The 6,124-nt window shown below is 42.1% G+C and overlaps 1 pseudogene; it reads left to right on the forward strand.

Annotated features, from left to right (window-relative positions):
* The first annotated feature begins 1,121 nt into the window (after positions 1-1,121).
* Positions 1,122-1,874, forward strand: LOC107537546 (protein YIPF5 pseudogene; annotated as a pseudogene).
* The last annotated feature ends 4,250 nt before the right edge of the window (positions 1,875-6,124 follow it).

A 6,124-nucleotide genomic window follows, 5' to 3' on the forward strand; every position in this document is an offset into this window, starting at 1 on the left:
GCCCGAATTTTGAGGGTAGCAGATAGGGAATCAAAACTCAAGGGCAGCAACGCGGGAACTAAGGGACACCCCCCACACACACACTCTCCCAAGGTGGCACCAGGGGTGAAAGCCCAAGGTGTTGGGAAAAGTCCTTCTCTCTCAGGAACACTCGGGAGCGAACTGAGCGCGCAGCGCATTGCCATGGAGAGCGACGCACAGGAGACCGCTCCTCCACCGCCCCGGTCTCCCGGTGTGGACTTCGCCCCTTTCCCTGGCGACCCCAAAGCTCTGGGGAGCAGCTCGCTGAAAGGACAGGGTGACCTGCCCGCTGCATACCTGCTCCACCGGCTCCGGCGGGTGGGAGAAGCCTCCGGGGGACCTACGTTCCCGGGCGTGTGGCCTCGAGACCGCCGGGGCGGAGCCGCGCCAGGGAATGTGGGCGGGGAGCGGGCCGAGCCGGCGAGGACCCGTCCACACCCTCCAGCAGGGAGAGGGTCAGAGGCCGGCGACTCTGGGGGCCCGGGCGTCGCCTCCCCCTGCCTTGGGTCGGAACTCCTCCGCTGACCCCCCGCGGGCACCCTGCTCGCGGTCCTGTTTGCGGTGTACCAGACGCGTTGCATACATTATGTCTTGTCTTTGCAACAACTCGGCAAGGTAGAAGACTCCCAGTTTTTCAAATAAGCTAAACTGACACAGAAAGTTTCTTGTGCAGGGTATCAAATACTGTCAAGATGTGGACACTTGGAAGGGAGTCCTACTCTTTCGGCCACAGATGGTGGCCTCCCTTGGGGTCCTCTTACAAAACTGGCTGCTGCTCCCCTCGCCCTACCCTCCACTTCTCGTTCCAGACTGCACACCAAGCTGCCTAAGACGTTTCGTTACACATTTAGTAGTTGAAAAGGATGTAATTTCCAGCAATTATAAATACTGACACAAGTAAAACACAGCCAATGGAATCTAAATACCAAGGCAATTTGAAACCCAAAATTACCTATTAAAAAATGAAAATAAAAAAGCTCGGCAGTTCTTTGGCCTGTGACACGTAGCAAAGAGGCCAGTTCAGGGTCCTAAGCGGAGCCAGGGGTGGGGCGTTGGGCTGCTGTAGCTATTACCTCCGCCTCCACGTTTGATCATTTGTAATGTCAGGCTTTGATAACTTAAACACGGATTTCTACCAGACAAGTTAAAGCATCGGTGACCAGTCACAGCAGTCCTATGATTATGGAAAGAATGGAAGGCCCTTTAGCAAACAGTATATTGGCTATGAATACTCGCAGCAAGGCCCACTTGTCCCTCCAGACACAACAGCCATACACCAGGCAGATTCTCCAGCCAGCTCGGGCATATACTCCAACTACACCTCAGCCATTCTATGGAAACAACTTAGAGGATGAGCCACCTTTACCAGAAGAATTAGAAATCAATTTTGACCACATCTGGCAAAGAACAGTGTTACATACATTAAAAGTAGCAGATAGCAGCATCATTAATGAGGCTGATCTGGCAGGACCCATGGTTTTTTGCCTTGCCTTTGGAGCCACATTGTTACTGGCTGGCAAAATCCAGTTTGGCTGTGTATATGGGATCAGTGCAATTGGATGTCTAAGAGTGTTTCATTAAACTTAATGAGTATGACAGGTGTTTCATTTGGCTATGTGGCAAGTCTCGTCTTCTTCCCATGATCCTACTTTTCAGCTTTGTGGTGATAGTTTCTTTGCAAGGAATGGTAGGAATCATTCTCACTGCTGGAATTATTGGATGGTATAGTTTCTCTGCTTCCAAATTTTTTTATTTCTGCATTAGCCATGGAAGGACAGCAACTTATTGTAGCATATTCTTGTGCCTTGTTATATGGAGTCTTTGCCCTAATTTCCATTTGTTTGTTTTTTTAAAATATGTATTATTGATTTTAGCAAAAGAGAGGGAGAGGAAAAGAAAGAAAAAAACCATTGATGTGAGGGAGAAACATCGATCACTTGCCTCCCTTATGTACCCCAACCAGGGATCAAACCCGCAACCTGGGCATATGCCCTGACTGGGAATCCAACTGGTGACCTTTTGGTGCACCAGATGCCACTCAACCAACTGAGCCACACTAGCCAGGGCTAATTTCCATTTTTTTAAAACTGAATTTATCTGGGATGTGAACATAATTGGGCCACATACACAAAAAGAACTTCGAACTCTTAAATCAGACCAGCAAACTGCTGCAGTGCAACTCTCATACAGATCTAACATTTTACTACTGGAACAATGGAAGTAAAGACGTATCTTTTGTTCAATTTTATAGAACTTTTACATATTATATTGGGTTTACCTACAGATTAGCTTTAAGTGTTTGTGTTTATACAAATAAGTGCTATTTCTGTCCTGTTCCTGCAGCCTTTAAAAAACAATTTTACTTGCAAATCATTCTCTCTCTCTGTCTCTCCATATATATATATTTAAATGTCTTTATTGATTTCAGAGAGAGGAAGGGAGAGAGAGACAGAGAGATAGAAACATCAATGATGTTACTACTGGGGACTGAGCCCACAACCTGGGCATGTGCCCCAACTGGGAATGAAACCTCAATCTCCTGGATCACAGGTTGATGCTCAACCGCTGAGCCATACTGGCTGGGCTCATACTATATTTTTGACATAATTTTATCAACTGTGGAACCTAACCACAGAGCTGATAATCTTTCTTTTAAAAAAAAAAAAAATTATATATATATATATATATATATATATATATATATATATATATATATATATATGTTTTGATTGATTTCAGAGAGAGGAAGGGAGAGGGAAAGCTAGAAACATTCGGCCACCTCTTGCACGCTGCCTAGTGGGTTTCGAGCCCCAAATCCGGGCATGTGCCCTGACCAGGAATTGAACTGATGACCTCCTGATGCATGGGATGACTCAACCAACTGAGCCATACCAGTCAGGCTGATAATCTTTCTTAAAAACAACCCAGTCATAATAAAGAAGACACAAGACTTATTGCAGAAATATTTTTCCAAGGAATAAGGAAAGAAAACCTCCTGTATTCTCAAATCAGATGCACTTCAAGTCAAAAAGTGATCCCAATGTAGGTTATGAATTTACACATCAAAAATCTGACATCCTTGCCCTGGCCATTTTGGCTCAGTGGTTAGAGCATCGGCCCCAGACTGAAGGGTCTCCGGTACAATTCCAGTCAAGGGCATGTACCTCAGTTGCAGGTTTGATCCCTGTGTGGGAGGCAACCAATGTCTCTCTCACATCGATGACTCTCTCTCTCTCTCCCTTCACTCTCTCTGAAAAGCAATGGAAAAAATATCCTCAGATGAGGATTAAAAAATAAAAAAATCTGACATCCCTTTAAATTATCTCATGGAATTTTTGCTAAAATTCAGTGATACAGATGTTCACAGTCTGCCTTATCTTAGACATGAAATGTGAACACCTATTTCAATATTAGCATTAGGTAAACCATAGTGACCTAGACTGACCACATTAATGCTCATAGTTGGATCTGTTTCCCAGAAAAAAGAAAATCATTAACCTTTTTAGAGAAAAAGATCTAAAATGTCACCGTTACAGTATTAATATAAAGTACATTTGATACTTTTTTTTTTTAATCTTCACCCTAGGATACTTTTTCCATTGTTTTTCAGAAAGAGTGAAAGGGGAGGATGTGGGGGGGGGGGGAGAGAGAGAGACATCGAACAGTTGCCTCCCGCACTCGCCCCAAGTGGGGCAAGGGGATTGAGCCTGAAACCAAGGTACATGTCAGAACTGAACCCAGGACCCTTCAGTCAGCCGGCCTATGCTCTAACCACTGAGCAAAACCGGCTAGAGTCATCTGATGCCTATTAATTAAAAATTTCCCAAGTAATTAAAAAATTAAGTTCTTCTTTAAGAATGAGAAAGCTTATAGTATTCTTTTCCTTGAAATCATATCTCCTCCATATGTAATGTTTTCCATGCTTCAAAGTCTTATTGATCACTCTATCATAAAAAAGGAAATTAATTTTTTTCCTGATCATAGGCTTTTTATTAGATTATTAAAATTCTAGTAGTACACAATTGGTAAAAATAAAATAAATTACACTGATACTTATTCATTATAAAAAGTAAAATTGTATCAGAAACTCCTCTCTTAAAGACATGAAGGGACTTTCTTCTTCCTCCCTCCCAATTAGCTCAGTTAGGATCTGTAGAAAAATACTAACTTTTTGCTGGACTAGACAAGGTTTAACATTGATTCTCTTGTTTTTCTTTTTCTCTCTCTTTTTAAAGCTGTAAGTGCTGATAAACCATATCCATACAAGTAAATGGAATTGGAAGTTTTGTTAAGAGTCCCTCAATTCTTGCCTAGTTGTATGTCAAGAATCCAATAGTAACCTATCATTAAAAATGGTTTCTAACCATTGAGACTCTTGAAATTTTATTAAAAACAAAACCTTGCAAACCATCTGACTTTGAAAAGGATTTATCATTCAATTAAGGTTCATGCAGTCTCTCAATAACAATACATAATTTCAAGTTCCCTTTGTTTGATGGTTTGGGAATGTTTACACACCAGGGTAATACTACGATTTGAGATGACTAAGAGGTATAGATATAGTACTTACAGAAGCTGAGCATCTGCAAATATCCTTAAAACTATCCTTGCCAAACTTAACTCTTAAAGTCTTCAAGAATGGGGGGGGGGAAGGAACTAACCTAAGTAACTTTGAAAAATAGTGTTTTGACTGGAATTATAAGATTAAAGACAATAAGAACAATACATAAAATCTATTCTAGTTGATAAATTTGTTCCTCACAAGAGTATGGGTTACTAATTTGGAAACTGCTTTACATGTATACTGATGTTGAACAGCTAAGTGGATGGTGGATGGTACAAGCCAGGTTTCCTGCTGTCAGAGACAGAAGCTACAGAAAAGCAAGGGGGGAAGGCTAGAATGAACCCTGTGGTACTGGATTACAGTCATGGTATCAGTACGAACCGAAGCTTAGCTTAATATGCGTACAGATACAAAAATGACTAGAGATGTGAATATATATACATGATAGTATAACATACACATGCTTCCTAGTTCTTTCTGCTGAGACGGCCTAGAAGCAATGACATCCCTGTAGCAACAAGCACACTCAGCACCTAGATCTCGGTTTCTAAACCAATGAAAGGACCAGGACTCGGAAAACAGCTGATTCTGGGGCTGGTGTAGTGAAGGTACAAGATGAGTCCAGACCATCTTCTTGTAGTGCCAGGAAGGAAGGAGGTGCTCAAAATACAAAAAGATAAGGGCATATCAAAGGCACAAAGGAGTCAACCTGAAACAACTCCCAATGGCCAAAGCTAGAACAATTTAAGCAGCGAAACGACTTACTGGGTTATATCCCCCCACTCAGGAGCTTAATTTCCCTTCACTTGAGTATGGGTTAGATGTAGCGACTGGTTTAGAGTGAAAAGAGCGTGGAAAGGGAAAATTAGTAACTTTTCAGTGGAGAACGTGGCAGACACTGCCTTAACCAAGTAATGTAGGTTAACAATAGAAGCAACAGAAGAATATTGAGATCACACTCTCCCTGATACGATGTGGTGGGAAAAGCACTTTACTTCTGCGGTATTCTTCCCCCAAACCCTTAAGCTCAGTCTCATTATGAGAAAAACAGACAAACCTAAACTTAGGAACATTCTACAAAATACCTAACCAGTACTCCTCAGGATCTCAAGGTCCTGAAAAATAAGGAAAGACGGAGACACTGTCAGAGACCAGAGGAGGCTAAGGCTGACAAAATGTTGAAATATATAAATAAACTGTGGGGTGGGTAAAGTTCCATACCAGTTTTTGTATGTTAAGATAAAAACATGTTTAAATCTTAAAAAAAGAAAAGTTTTTATTGATTTGAGAGAGAGAGAAAAGAAGAGGGGGAGAGAGAGGAAAACATCAATCAGCCGCCTCCTGCACACCACTAGGCTTTGATCCCACAACCTGGGCATGTGCCCTGACTGGGAATCAAACCTCAGGATACGGGCAATGCTCAATCCACTAAGCCACACTGGCCAGGGCAAAAATGTTTAAATCTTTAAAAGGTGTATGTAGTTCATATTTCAGCAGATTCTCATTAATGATCCTACTGCAGTTTCACAACTGTTTCCC

This window comes from Miniopterus natalensis, chromosome 2 (genome assembly GCF_054644295.1).
Source record: "Miniopterus natalensis isolate mMinNat1 chromosome 2, mMinNat1.hap1, whole genome shotgun sequence".
Taxonomy (NCBI): Eukaryota; Metazoa; Chordata; class Mammalia; order Chiroptera; family Miniopteridae; genus Miniopterus; species Miniopterus natalensis.